A 13,961-nucleotide genomic window follows, 5' to 3' on the forward strand; every position below is an offset into this window, starting at 1 on the left:
GTGATGCTCACGATTTCTTTCAACAGAAACAGATATTCAAGGATATTTTGGAAAATATATTCAAACTGGAGAAGAAGAATGCTCATTCTTGCCATTCTCCACACAAAGCAAAGTTGGAGAAAGTGTCAGGTAGGTGGCGGAACAAGAACAGGGGATGGAAACCCAGCGAGATGCTGTGGTTTGCTGCGGCCATTGTGTGTGTGATGACTTCTAATGACAAAATACGCAGAGGGGAGTTTCCCAGCATTTCATGGGAGGAGTCCCAAGATGTTAGTACAACGTCCCTGTGAGGACACTTGATCTCTAGCAGGATAAAGCACCTGCTGGCTTCCTCCCAGCCTTACCAGACTTCCTCATCTTGAGCGTGGCCAAACCTGGCCTGTTAATGCCAAAACTCAACTGAGAATTCTGTGCTTTTATGCCTGAGTTTCTCCAGGCACCATACCACTTGGTGGGGTGAGGGTGGTCCAAACAAGCTGAAGGTGGGGACAGGGCTGGGTGATAGGGAGAAGACAAGAAAGGCACGAACTACTCAATGTCTGGTTCAACCTTGTCTCTTCCCCTTCTTCCTTCGTCTCCAAGCCCCCGCCGCCAGCTCTCTTTTGTTGACGTGTGTTATCCGGCTGAGTCGGGTCCCCTCAAATCCATATGTTGAAGCTCTAACCCCTAGTCCCTCAGAATGTGGCTGTATTTGGAGACAGAGCCTTTAAAGAGGTGATTAAGTTAAAATGAGGTCGTTAGGATGGACGGGCATCCAGTATAAGAAGAGGAAATTTGCACACAAAGAGACACCAGGGATGCACGCACACAGAGGAAGGACCACGTGAAGACACAGCGAGAAGGTGGCCATCCGCTGGCCAAGGAGAGCAGCCTCAGAAGGAACCACACCTGCCAACACCTTGATCTTGGACTTCTAGCCTCCCAAACTGTGAGACAATAAATTCATGTGTTTAAGCCATAGAGTGGTGCTTTGTTATAGGATCAAACTAACACAATATATTTAATATAATCCTACCATCATACGTAATGCTTTGTTCTATGTTTTCTATTAAACAGCTTTCAAGCAGTTTGTTTTCAACTAGTTCTCATGGACCCACTTCATTACAAGCGGAGATAACAGCATATGCAAAGGCACTGAGGCATAAGGGCCAGCAGGTTCAGGAAACTGCAGGCAGCTCTGTGATACGGTGAGGCAGGGAAACCCCAAAACTTTTCAATGTGCAAGAGTCTCTAGAAGACCCGAGAGAGAGAAGGGGGGTGGTGGGAGGGGAGGAAGGAAGGAAGGAAGGAAGGAAGGAAGGAAAAAAGAAAAGAGACAAGACACTCCGTCTGCTGTGGACTTACTAGACAGTTTTAGGTAATTTTAATAAGGTTTCCAAGTTACAGATCTTTCTCCCCCAGGTAAGCTTCAGCCCCCAGACTTGCTCTCGGCACCTGCTACACGTCTGCTGATAAACACAGGTAAGAATAGGAGGGAGGATGAATGCTAAATTCACACATCGGAGAGTCCCCAGGGCAACTCTAAATGTAAGCAGGTTTACATTTGCTCTCTTTTGAAGAGAGGGCTTGATGGTGAAGTTCCTTTGGGCTGGGTCGCAGAGGACGTTTGCATCTTGTTAGGTCACAGCAGGGTGGGGTCCCTCCCTGCCTTAACTTTCAAAAACAACCAATTGTGTGAATTAATTCAGAAGTAAAAGAGCCCTAGGAAAGAGTCTTACTAACTAAATGTAGGAAAATCAAATCAGGGTAGAATGATCGTCTCACAGGGACCTCCTGCAGTAACTAGGTTAGCTGGACCCCTTCCCCAAACCTCTCCCACTAACCGAGGTGAACCCAGGACTCGCGGCCTCGCTCTGCGCAGACGAGTCCAAGGATGCTCAGGGCACCCAAGCGGGGCCATCAGGCTGCGTCCAACATTATCCGAACTGGAACCTTCTCCTTTGGCCCCGGAGGTTATAAGCTGCGAATCAGAAGCCCCTGGCAGCTGTGCTCATGGAAGAAATTCAAAGTTCTTAGAAGTGACGTAGAACATTCTGTCAACGTTGAGTCTCCACACACAGTAAATTCCAAAAATACCTCATTTAACCACTCCGGGTTAAGTGAGCCCAGGACGCGTCATTAACTGCACTAAAATAAAACGCGTTTTCCTGTCTTCAGCAGTCTCCTTCTAGATCCATCTCGGTGTTTTTATTTGCTCTTTCTTGCAGCGCTCCCGGGGGTGCGGGGATGCCGGTGGCCAGCCCTGACCATCCAGGCTCCCGGATCATCCGCGGTTCCCCCGGGTCGGGGGGGAATCTGAGCGGGCATCTCCCATCCCACCGTGGACTGGGGTGTTCCCCCGCAAGGCACTGCATCTTCCGCGCCAGGACGCGCTGGGCTCCCAAAGGAGAGGTGGGCGGCGGGTTCGCCAACCCCGGCGCATGGCCCTCGCCTGCCCCGCCCCAAGGCCACGTGCGCCCAACCGGTTTCCACCCGGTTCCCCACGCGATCCGCCCGTGGCCAAGGGCATCACCGGTGGCTAAGCCAGGAAGGGACGGGATGCCAGGTAGAATACTGGATGCCCAGGGAAACTTGAATTTCAGCTCATTTGGCAGTATATCTCAGGCAATATTTGGGACATACTTATACTTTTAAATGATTTACTGTTTATCTGAAGTTCAAGTATAACTGAACATCTTGTTTTCTGATTTTGTTTCTTTGTTTTTGCTAAATCTGGCCTAGGCACCAGGGGCTGTGGGTGTGGACGGTACAGAACACATCACGAGCAGCCAGGGAGGCCCGTGAGCCGAGGCTCCAAGCCCTGACGCATACTGTGTTGTTCCAACAGATTTCATGTACAAAACACAAATTTAAAGGTAAACTTATTAAGGAAGTCAAAATGGCGACCGCAGAGCTTTAACACCCGCCTGCGCCGGGCCCTTCTGAGGGTGGGACACTGTGCTCTCTGCGTCACAGGTGCAGGGAGCCTCTCCAGTGAGCCCATAACTATTTCTGCCTAATCTGGTCAGAGTTGATTCCTGCTACTTGCTCCCAAGAGGATCCTGATTAATACACCAAGATTCATATTTGTAAACCAAAAGGCCAAAATTATGCATTTGCTATGGCAATGAAACGCAAAATATACCTTTCATGATAAATGTTTCTTCTCTGCTCCTAGGGAAAATATTTCTTCCTAAGTCACCCTGAAACAGTACTGTGCACAAGAAATACTGAAAAAGTCTGACTCTTCCTTCTTTCTTTCCAGTCTCCATGCAGAATACCATCCTCCTGTCTTGACAGTAATAAATGTCATCATTAATTAGACCAAGTTCATTAAATTATATTCATATTACGTCCATGAGAATTTTTTCATGTGATTTAAAAGGCTTTCTTCCTAGTCTCATCAGCAACAAATTATGTCTGAAGGTGGTTTTCCCATTTTCATTTCACTCTCAAGTCCTGAGGGTACACCCTATTTGTGGTTGACATTACTCTTGCACAAACTATAGATTCTACTAAAATTTCATCTTTAGGTACTTGCGATTGGAAAGAACTTCCTCCCGCATAGTTCATCCCTTCAGGGATAACTGCTTGAATCAAAAAAAGGGAAATATTGGGCTGAAGTTAGTTAGCAACACAAACTTACAACATTGAGTGGCAGATTCTGAAGTGAGCGAAGGGAGATTTTTCCCAGTTCCCCATCCAAGGGAATAGCCTTACAGACTATTTAATAATTGTCTTTCATGGCTTATTTCCGTTTTTAAGATGGATTTCCCGACTGTTGAAGTCAATATGTCCCCTTCAAATTTATAAAGGATTTCAATATTGCTGACCCTGAGTCTTACTGGTCCCGTGGTAATAATGAGAAAATAGGGCCACTGGGACGTGTAGAAGGAGTGGGGAGGTCTCCACTTCCTTGATTTAACTCCCTGGGGCCTGAGGATTGATACTGAAATAATAGGAAACTAATGCCATGAGTTCACAGAATTAATAAACCATCTCCAACAAATCTGATAGCTCTATTTTTAAGATTAACAATATTTGTGAATAACAGGAAAACAACAGATGTTCTCATTTGGAAGTTCTTTAGTGTATCAAATATAATAACTTTTAAAAATTTACTTGTAAAATTATGACATTAATTAATGATTCCATCAGTCATAGAAAGATACTGAAATGATCATGACTATACCACCAAAACACCTGGACGACTCATTAATTTGAAGAAAAAAATATGGTGGTTTCTGATATGCCATTTCTGGATCATTGTACAGGTTTTCACTAGAGAAGTTCGCACCACCCACATCATCATCATCCTTCTCAAGTGGTCATTGGTTTGCATTATCCCTCTGTTCCCCTTCCCGCCTGGCTGGACAGCTTCATCAACTAACATTTTCCCTGTTTTTCAGCTGCGCTCCACGTATCAGGAAGGGTTAACACAGAGCTGAGCAAATGCAGCTTTTCCTTAAAAGGAGAGAAATCCTGTATCTTAATCAGCTCCGGCTGCTATAACAAAATGTCATAGACTGCGTGGCTTACTCAACAGACATTTATTTCTCAGTTTTGGAGGCTGGGAAGTCCAAGATCCATGCAGACTGATTCGATTCCTCGTGAGAGCCCTCTTCTGGTTTGCAGAAACCACTTCTCATTGTGTCCTCCCAGCGGGGGTTGGGGGGTGGGCAGGCATAGAAAGCTAGTCTCTTCCTCTCCTTACAAGGACACGAATCCCACCATGGGGCCCCACCCTCATGACCTCATCTAACCTAAAACACTTCCCGAAGACTCCACTTCCCAATACCATCACACTGGGGGTTAAAAGTTTCAACATATAAATTTGTAAGGGACCTGAATGCTCCACCCATAGCAATCTGCAAACTGGAATATGACAGTAAGTAAAATGTGTGGGCATAAATCACAATGCAGGTGAAAGAATTAATTTTTAAAGAAAAATACTTTTTAATTGACCAATCTATATGGAATTCATTAAGAATACATTATATTAAAAAATACTGGGCTTCCCTGGTGGTGCAGTGGTTAAGAGTCTGCCTGCCGATGCAGGGGACACGGGTTCGTGCCCCGATCCGGGAAGATCCCACCTGCCGCGGAGCGGCTGGGCCCGTGAGCCATGGCCGCTGAGCCTGCGTGTCCGGAGCCTGTGCTCCGCAACGGGAGAGGCCACAACAGTGGGAGGCCCGTGTACCGCAAAAAAAAAAAAAAAAAAAAAAAAAAATACTAAGTACCGTACCGAATGGGGAAGTTGTCTAATAGGAAACCAATAATACGGATGCATAAAAAACAAAGATATCGGCTCCAGGCACATCATTAAGTTCTTCATTCCAAAAATTTTCTAAAATATTTTCGATTAGATATTCTCCTTTCATTTTGAGTTTCAGTTATTTCACAGCATAATCTCATATATAGTTTAGTGATTGTTTAATTAGGAACCACTCCAATTTGAAAAAAAAAATCAGTGATGAGAAAAACATGTACTGTCAAAAGTAGTTCATGGAAATGTAAGTCTAAATGTGAAGAAGAAACTAACTCTATAATAGAGTTCTTAAAGCTACAATTCTTAAAGCTACATGAGCAGCAATATAGTGGAATAAACGCAAGATACAGGGTTTCCCTGACTATACAGCTCTTGGGGAACCTGACAAAGCACTTATAGAAATGATTTCTCCAAAATGCCTCTGAATTTCAACCAATCCTACTAATGCATGTCTACTGTGCCATCTGGGTCCTGAACATCCCATGCATTACCCAACCATCAGCTTCAAAAGGTGATTGAGCATAAAATCTTCCCAGCTTATTCTTCAATAAAGACTCAAATAAAATCTAAAAATTATTATTTTGTTATTGTCCATACCAAAATAACAGTCTTTTCTTTCACATGAGTGGTTCTTGGGTCTCCTTCCAATTTTATCTTACTTTCCAACCATTTATAAGAAAGGCACAGAGTACTTATGTAGGGGAGCTTAATCATTCCTAGTCAGAAAATATAAGCTTTTAAGACACGTTATCCTCATTTTGTGTTTAGTAGTTTTGCACTTTTAATTTATTAATTTGTTAACAGAGATCTCTGCTCTTGGCTTGGGGACTTGACTAGGATTCTAAAAATAAGCTATTTTTTAAATTCTTTTTTTTCCCCTAAGATTAAAATTGTTTTATCCAGTGTCGCCAACATGCTTCGTGCTCCAGTCTCCACACTTTAATACCATGGTATGTCTTATCAAGGCCTGAGTCTGTTTTCCTAAGAATCCTTAATACCAGTCAATGGGTGACAAGCTGAGGGGAAAGGGAAGGCAGGTGGGGGGAGGGAAGAAGGTAGAGTCCTATTTATGTTATTTCACTTAATTTTCATGAAAACCCTAAAGGGAAGCTATTGTTAAAAACTTTGTGTAGGGCTCCCCTGGTGGCGCAGTGGTTGAGAGTCCGCCTGCCGATGCAGGGGACACGGGTTTGTGCCCCGGTCCGGGAAGATCCCACATGCTGCGGAGCGGCTGGGCCCGTGAGCCATGGCCGCTGAGCCTGCGTGTCCGGAGCCTGTGCTCCACAATGGGAGAGGCCACAACAGTGAGAGGCCCACGTACCGCAAAAAAAAAAAAAAACTTTGTGTAAATGGTGAACCCCAGACCCACAGAGGTTCAGCAACCTGGCCAACACCAGGCAGATAAGAAACAGTAGAACCCAAGTTCACATCCAGGGTTGTCTGACTCTAAATGCATTCAGTCTACTCCACCTTATTTCTTCCCATGCACCCACCACTGGTCAAAAATATTGGAGAGTTGGTTGCATCAACCAATCCACAAGACACTGATGGGGGCGAGAGGGAAGCACATAACACTGGACAAAAAGGGAAATCTCTCTTTTCAGTTGGGAGCCTACTGGGGAACCAAGCGAACATCCCAAAGCTACTTGACCAGGGGATGCTCTGGAATTGGAAAGGTGCTATGGCCCCTGACGTGCCCCAGGACTCACGCTCCTATAACGTGATCTGGGCCCCTCAATTGATGCTGAAGACGTATTGTCCCAAACTTCTTCCCAAGTGCTCTGCGCTAGGAGCAGCCGCCCCAGGGTTTGCTCTTGCAAGAAACACTTGCTCACGGGGCAGCTTAGTTGCACATGTTTGTGTCCCATAATAGTCTACCTGGTCACATTCTACTGGGGCAGGGGACCTCCTCCTGTAATGTTCCAGGCCTTGAACAAAACCCATGTGGTTTCTACCCCCAGCACTCACAGTCTGATCGAACACAGAGACAATAAGCACGGAATGCTATAAAAACACACGACGGAGAAATTTAACCTGCAGTGACCTTGTGTTAAGTGGATGAGCTAGGTCAGCCTGTGCTGAGTGGTTGCAGTATGACCCCCAGGGAACCCACCGCGCAGTGTCCACGGCTGTGTGCAGTCCTCCTACTCATTTGACTCTGGGCTTCACCACGTGACTACTTTGGCCGACAGGACACTAGTGTGATGAAGCTGAGATGTTCGTGAACATTAGAACTTGTGTTCTTGGGATTTTTCTCCCAGGTTCTTAGAACCCTGAGGAAGAAAGACAGCTCAACCACGGCTAGTTGTGAATTTCCCACCAACTCTGGCAAGTGGGGGTCTGGCCAATTTACGTGACTTAGTAAAAGTAAAAAAAAATTCATTTCCATTCATCCCAGCCTTGTGGAACCAAGTCATACTTGCCACACTTAACAATCAACTTCCACTTACAATAAATGTCTAATTCCATGAACTAACTTGATTAAATCTGGAATGTGTTCTTTGTGTTCTAAAATAGTCTAAATAAAACACAGTCCCTTTTGAAAATGTCAGGCTGCCCCCGTCTGATCCTGGGATGATGTCGACAATTCTACCAAGAGGTTTATAATTATTTCAGGAGTAAAACTTCTAATTAGCACCAAACAGTTACCAACAGCGGCTGGGGCGTTCACATCAAAGATACAGGAAGCCAAATGGAAGGAAGGGATAGAGACAAGGATACCTACAAAGGCTCTCTTCACACTTACTCAGCACGTACCATGTCCAATGCTCCTCTAGTCTCTAAAGAAAAACAAAACTTCTGTATTCCATTTTCCTGGGTTTTGCCCTGTGAGCTTCCTTCAGGGAAAAGCGACAGGGAATGTTGCACATATAGAAGCACACCTTGGTGAAATTGCGGGCTCCGTTCCAGACCGCCACAAGAAAGCAAATATCAAAATAAATCGAGTCACATGAATTTCTTGGTTTCCCAATGCATATAAAAGTTATGTTTGGGCTTCCCTGGTGGCGCAGTGGTTGAGAGTCCGCCTGCCGATGCAGGGGACACGGGTTCGCGCCCTGGTCCGGGAAGATCCCACATGCCGCGGAGCGGCTGGGCCCGTGAGCCATGGCCCCTGAGCCTGCGCGTCCGGAGCCTGTGCTCCGCAACGGGAGAGGCCACAACAGTGAGAGGCCCACGTACCGCAAAAAAAAAAAAAGAAAGTTATGTTTACGTTATACTGTGCTCTGTTAAGTGTGCAATGGCATTATGTCTAAAAAACAACATACACACCTTAATTAAAAAATACTTTATTGCCAAAAGAATGGGAACCATCACCTGAGCCTTCAGTGAGTCCTAATCTTTGTGCTGGTGGAGGGTCTTCCCTCGGTGCTGATGGCTGCTCACGGATCAGGGTGGTGGGTGCTGAAGTTGGGGTGGCCGTGGCCATTTCTTAAAATAAGACAATAATGAACTTTGCCCCACCAGTTGACTCCCCCTTTCAGGAAAGATTTCTCTGCAACTTGCAATGCTGTTTGAGAGAGTACTTTCAAAATGAGAGTCAGTCCTCTCAAACCCTGCTGCTGCTTTATCGACTAAGTTTATGTCTTATTCTAAACCCTTTGCAGTCATTTCAATGATCTTCACAGCATCTTCACCAGGAGTAGATTCCATTTCAAGAAACCACTTTCTTTGTTCATCCATAAGATGGCCCTCATCTGTTCAAGATTTATCATGAGATTACAGCAATTCTGTGGCATCTTCAGTCTCCACTTCTAATTCTAGTTCTCCTGCTGTTTCCACCACATCTACAGGTACTTCCTCCACTGAAGTCTTGAACCCCTCAAAGTCATCCTTGAGGGTTGCAATCAACTTCTTCCAAACTCTTGTGAGTGTTGTTATTTTGATCTCTTCCCATGAATCATGAATGTTCTTAGTGGCATCTAGAATGGTGATTCTTTTCCAGAATGTTTTCAATTGCCTTTTCCCAGATCTAGCAGAGGAATCACTCTCTATGGCAGTTATAGTCTTGTGAAATGTGTTTCTTAAATCATAAGACTTGAAAGTTGAAATTACTCCCCGACCCATGGGCTGCAAAATGGATGTTGTATTAACAGACAAGAAAACAACATTAATCTCATTGTTCATCTCCATCAGAGCTCTTGAGGGACCAGATGCATTGTCAAAAAGCAGTAATATTTTGAAAGGAATCTTTTTTTCTGAGCAGTAGTTCTCAACGGTGGGATTAAAATATTCAGTAAACCATGTTATAAAGAGATGTGCTGTTGTCCAGGCTTTGTTGTTCCATTTGTAGAGCATTGGCAGAGTAGACTTAGCATAATTCTTTTTTTTTTTTAATTTTTTTTTTTTTTAGCATAATTCTTAAGGGTCCTAGGATTTTCAAAATGGTAAATGAGCCTTGGCTTCAACATAAAGTCACCATCTGCATGAGCCCCTAATGAGAGAGTCAGCCGCTCCTTTGAAGCATTGAAGCCAGACACTGACTTCTCCTCTCCAGCTATGAAAGGCCTAGATGGCATCTTCTTCCAATAGAAGGCTGTCTCTTCTACATTGAATATCTGTTGTTTAGTGCAGCCACCGTCATGAATATCTTAGCTGGATCTTCTGGATAACTTGCTGCAGCTTCTGCAACAGCACCTGCTGCTTCACTTTGCACTTTGATGTTATGAAGACGGCTTCTTCCCTTAAACCTCATGAACCAACCTCTGCTGGCTCCAGACTTTCCTTTTGCAGCTTCCTTACCTCTCTCAACCTTCACAGAATTGAAAAGAGTTAGGGCCTTGCTCTGGATTAGGCTTTGGCTTAAGGGAATGTTGTGGCTGGCTTGATCTTCTATCCAGACCACTCAGACTTTCTCCATATCAGCAATAAGGCTGTTTTGTTTTCTTATCATTGGTGTGTTCACTGGAGGAGCACTTTTAATTTCCCTTCAGGAACTTTTCCTTTACATTCACAACTTGGCTGACTGTTTGGGGAAAGAAGCCTAGCTTTTGGCCTGTCTCGGCTTTCAACCTGCATTCCTCACTAAGCTTAATTCTTTCCAGCTTTTGATTTAAAGTGAGAGACGTGGGACTCTTCCTCTCCCTTGGCATAATTTCAATATTGTCATGTCTCAGGGAATAGGGAGGCCCAAGGACAGGGATGGAGATGGGGGAATGGTTGGCTGGTGGAGCAGTCAGAACACACACAGCATTTATCAATTAAGTTTGCCACCTTCTATGGAAGTGTTGGTGCCCAAAACAATCACAATAGTAACGTCAAAGATCGCTGATCACAGATCACCATAACAAATATAGTAATAATGAAACGGTTTGAAATAATGTGAAAATTATGACTTCTGAGAATTCAGGAAAACACATATTTATTGAGGATTTCCTCTCTACGAATCATTCCTAGACAAGTGCAACAGGGGCTATGGAGATAATGGGAGCCCTGCAGGGGCTCAGGGTCCTGGGGAAAGACCAGCACGGACCCAAGCAAACTGAAAGCAGGGCTCGCTGTGACCTGCGGGACAATTCAGATATTAACAAAGGCTACAGAAGGACTGGGAAGGAAGAAATGAATGTCTCAGGGATCTGGAATGTTCTTTTGGAAGAGAAATGTTCCAACAAGGCCTTAGGGGTAAAAAATATCTTTAAAAGACGAGTAGGATTTTGACAGATGGAAAAGAATTGGCTTTGGGGGGTTCAGTAATGTTTTAAACTGTAAAAAAAAAAAAAAAAAAAAAAAGGCAATTTGGGCTTCCCTGGTGGCGCAGTGGTTGAGAGTCCGCCTGCCGAGGCAGGGTACACGGGTTCGTACCCCGGTCTGGGAAGATCCCACATGCTGCGGAGCGGCTAGGCCCGTGAGCCATGGCCACTGAGCCTGCGCGTCCAGAGCCTGTGCTCCGCAACAGGAGAGGCCACAACAGTGAGAGGTCCGCGTACAGCAAAAAAAAAAAAAAAAAAAAGCAATTTATTTTTAATGGCATTGACATTGATGTATCACCGATGGTTCTTATTTACAGACCAGAATAATAACTTCCGTTTCCAAAAATTCTGCTTTTGCTTAATTGCCAATAATGTGCTTGGGTATAGGCTTTGGTTTATTTAAAATAGTGGTTTCCTTTCTTTCTTTTCCCTTCGAATATTTTGTTCAAATAAAATTCTATTCAGATGCTGAAAACTCCCCAGCTCCTTCCTCACTCCCCACCACACAGTCTGAAAACCACAGATATAAATTACAAGTTACTGCCCAGCCAGAAGCTCACACGGCAACACTAACGTTGCCTTAGATGGATCCAGAAACGTTCCCAGAGCTCACGCCTCACAGTTCCTAAACACAGATGTGTCATGGAAGGTGCCCCGGGTGGTATCACTTGTCTGAGCAAAAAGGAGCTTTTCCTTGAACGTGCACCTTGCACGCTGAGGAGGCCTTACTTTGCTCCTGGGATGCAACCCTGAGATGATTAGGGGCACTGGCCTGTCCCCGTCCGAGCTGATCTGCTGGGTTTGTCTGCAGTCTGAGGCAGTGTTTCCCTTTGGGAACGTCCTGTCGGAACAAGCACCCACTTAGTTCTGACCATGGAATTAGTGAAAGTTCCAGTGAATGTGGAAAAGAAATGCAGCCAATGGCGTAAGGAAGTAGGGATGCAGCATCTCTCTCAGAGCGCATTAATAGAATGAGAAGCAAGTTCAAGGTTAAGCCTGGTCCTTGCCTACAGAGATACTCGCCATGGGGAAAAAAAACACCTGGCTGTCTCCTTAGGCCTTTGTGCAAGTGGGCAGAAGGCTGAGGAAACGCAAACTCCCATTTTCAGCTGCCCGAAATGTGGGCCATCCTCCAAAACAGGGGAGCTGCACATATGTGTTCATTCCTCCTCTTTCTCCTCGAAAATCACTTCGCATTTGCTGAGATTTTACTGTGCGCGGATGTGCCTTTGGTGAATCCTTCGCTCACATTCATTTCTACCAGGTCTTCCCCCAGTGTGACGAGCACAGAGGGCCCCTCCGTCCTCCTTATTCCGCACTCAGTTCTGCCTCCAAACAAGAAGCAGTTCTCCCGTCCTCTTTCTTTCCTTCAGCCTCATTGCCTTTTGCCACTTCCAAACTCTCTCCATCAAATGACTCTTTTTTGCATCTCAGATCTTTCCCCCACTCCACTCTCTCCTTTAAAAAGTTACCTTTAGGGACTTTCCTGGCGGCCCAGTGGTTAAGACTTCGCCTTCCCATGTAGGGAGTGGGCTTTCGATCCCTGGTTGGGGAGCTAAGATCCCACATGTCTCTCAGCCAAAAGAAATGAAACATGAAAAAAAGAAGCAACATTGTGACAAATTCAATAAAGACTTAAAAAAAAAAGTTCCCTTTAGATTTTTGCCCCCCTGCCCAATAGCTGGCATCCTTTCCCTCTCCATCCCTCTTGACTCGAATGTAATTTTTAAAAGTTGGCTTTTCCACTTTTTTCCACCAACGTATTCTCGAGCCTCTGCAGTCAGATTTGTGCCACGTGACTCCCCTGAAAAGTCTCTCTCCAACGTCACCAGGACCTCCCCACCCTCAAACCTTATTGTGTCTCTTGGTACTCTTCGTCCTGGAGCTCTGCATGAGTCCACACTGCTGGTCCCTCCCTCTTCTCCCTTGGATTCAGAGAAGCTATATTGTCCTGACTCTCATCTTGTATCTCCAGGAGGCTGGTCTCCATGTCCAGCTTCTCACTGTCTTCCTAGACTCTGAATGTGGGTCATTCCCAGATCTCTGTCCTTGGACATGCTTCTTAAAAACTAAACTGGCCAAATCATGACTTGACTATGTCCATCACAGAGATGGCGCCCATATCAGGATTTTCCATTACGAGGAAGAGACAGCGGAGCCGAAACTGACTTAAGCATAAGGGGGATTTCTCGGCTGTGTAACTGCGCACCCTTCAGGCGCAGCTTGATCCAGGCCTCTAAAAAAATGTCTCCAGGACCTGGTTTCTCCTCCATACCTCTGAACTTCATCTTCTTATTTTTTGCTCCATTCTAGGATGCTCTCCCCTTGCAGTTGCAAACAGATGTCAGCATCTCACAGCTCATGGTCCCAGGACAAATCCAAGGAATAGTATCTCAACCTACCCAAATGAAATGCCTCCTTGGTTCTGATTAGATTATGTGCTATAAATCAGCCCCACTGGAGCTTGGAGGTGAGGGGAAGGAATTAGAGGACTGGCTTCCTTGTTCAACATTCCAAGATGGAGCCAAGATCTAGAAGACAACGATCTTATCTCCTTGACTCATACCTAACTGGAAAGGAAGTACATTCTGCAGAAGACTAACCACTGTGTCCTGTCAAATACAAAGCACATCAGTAACGAATTTTCTACTTTGGTTCGAAATATCTGAGAATCCCTTGGTAAGATGACCTTGGTAAGGCCTCCAAACTTACAACCAGAAAGGAAAGATGCTTAACCAAGAGGCAGCGATGCCGTGGAACCAGGCTGGAAACACCCTGACGGCATCATTTCGGGGGTGCTGCCCCACTGATGCACTATGGAAGTTTAAGACCTGTCACAGCCCAGCTCTGGTCAGCCTTATTTTCCACTCCTCATGCACAAATTCTCCTGCCAGGACTCCCAACCCTGACCAGCGTCTGCCCTCTGACGTGCCTGTGACTTTGCTTAATGTGTTCACTCCCAGGGGACCTTTGCTTTTCCCCCAGTGTCTGTGCTCTGCCAGATGGAACACTTCAGACTTATCCTT

Source organism: Orcinus orca, chromosome 17, assembly GCF_937001465.1.
Source record: "Orcinus orca chromosome 17, mOrcOrc1.1, whole genome shotgun sequence".
Lineage (NCBI taxonomy): Eukaryota > Metazoa > Chordata > Mammalia > Artiodactyla > Delphinidae > Orcinus > Orcinus orca.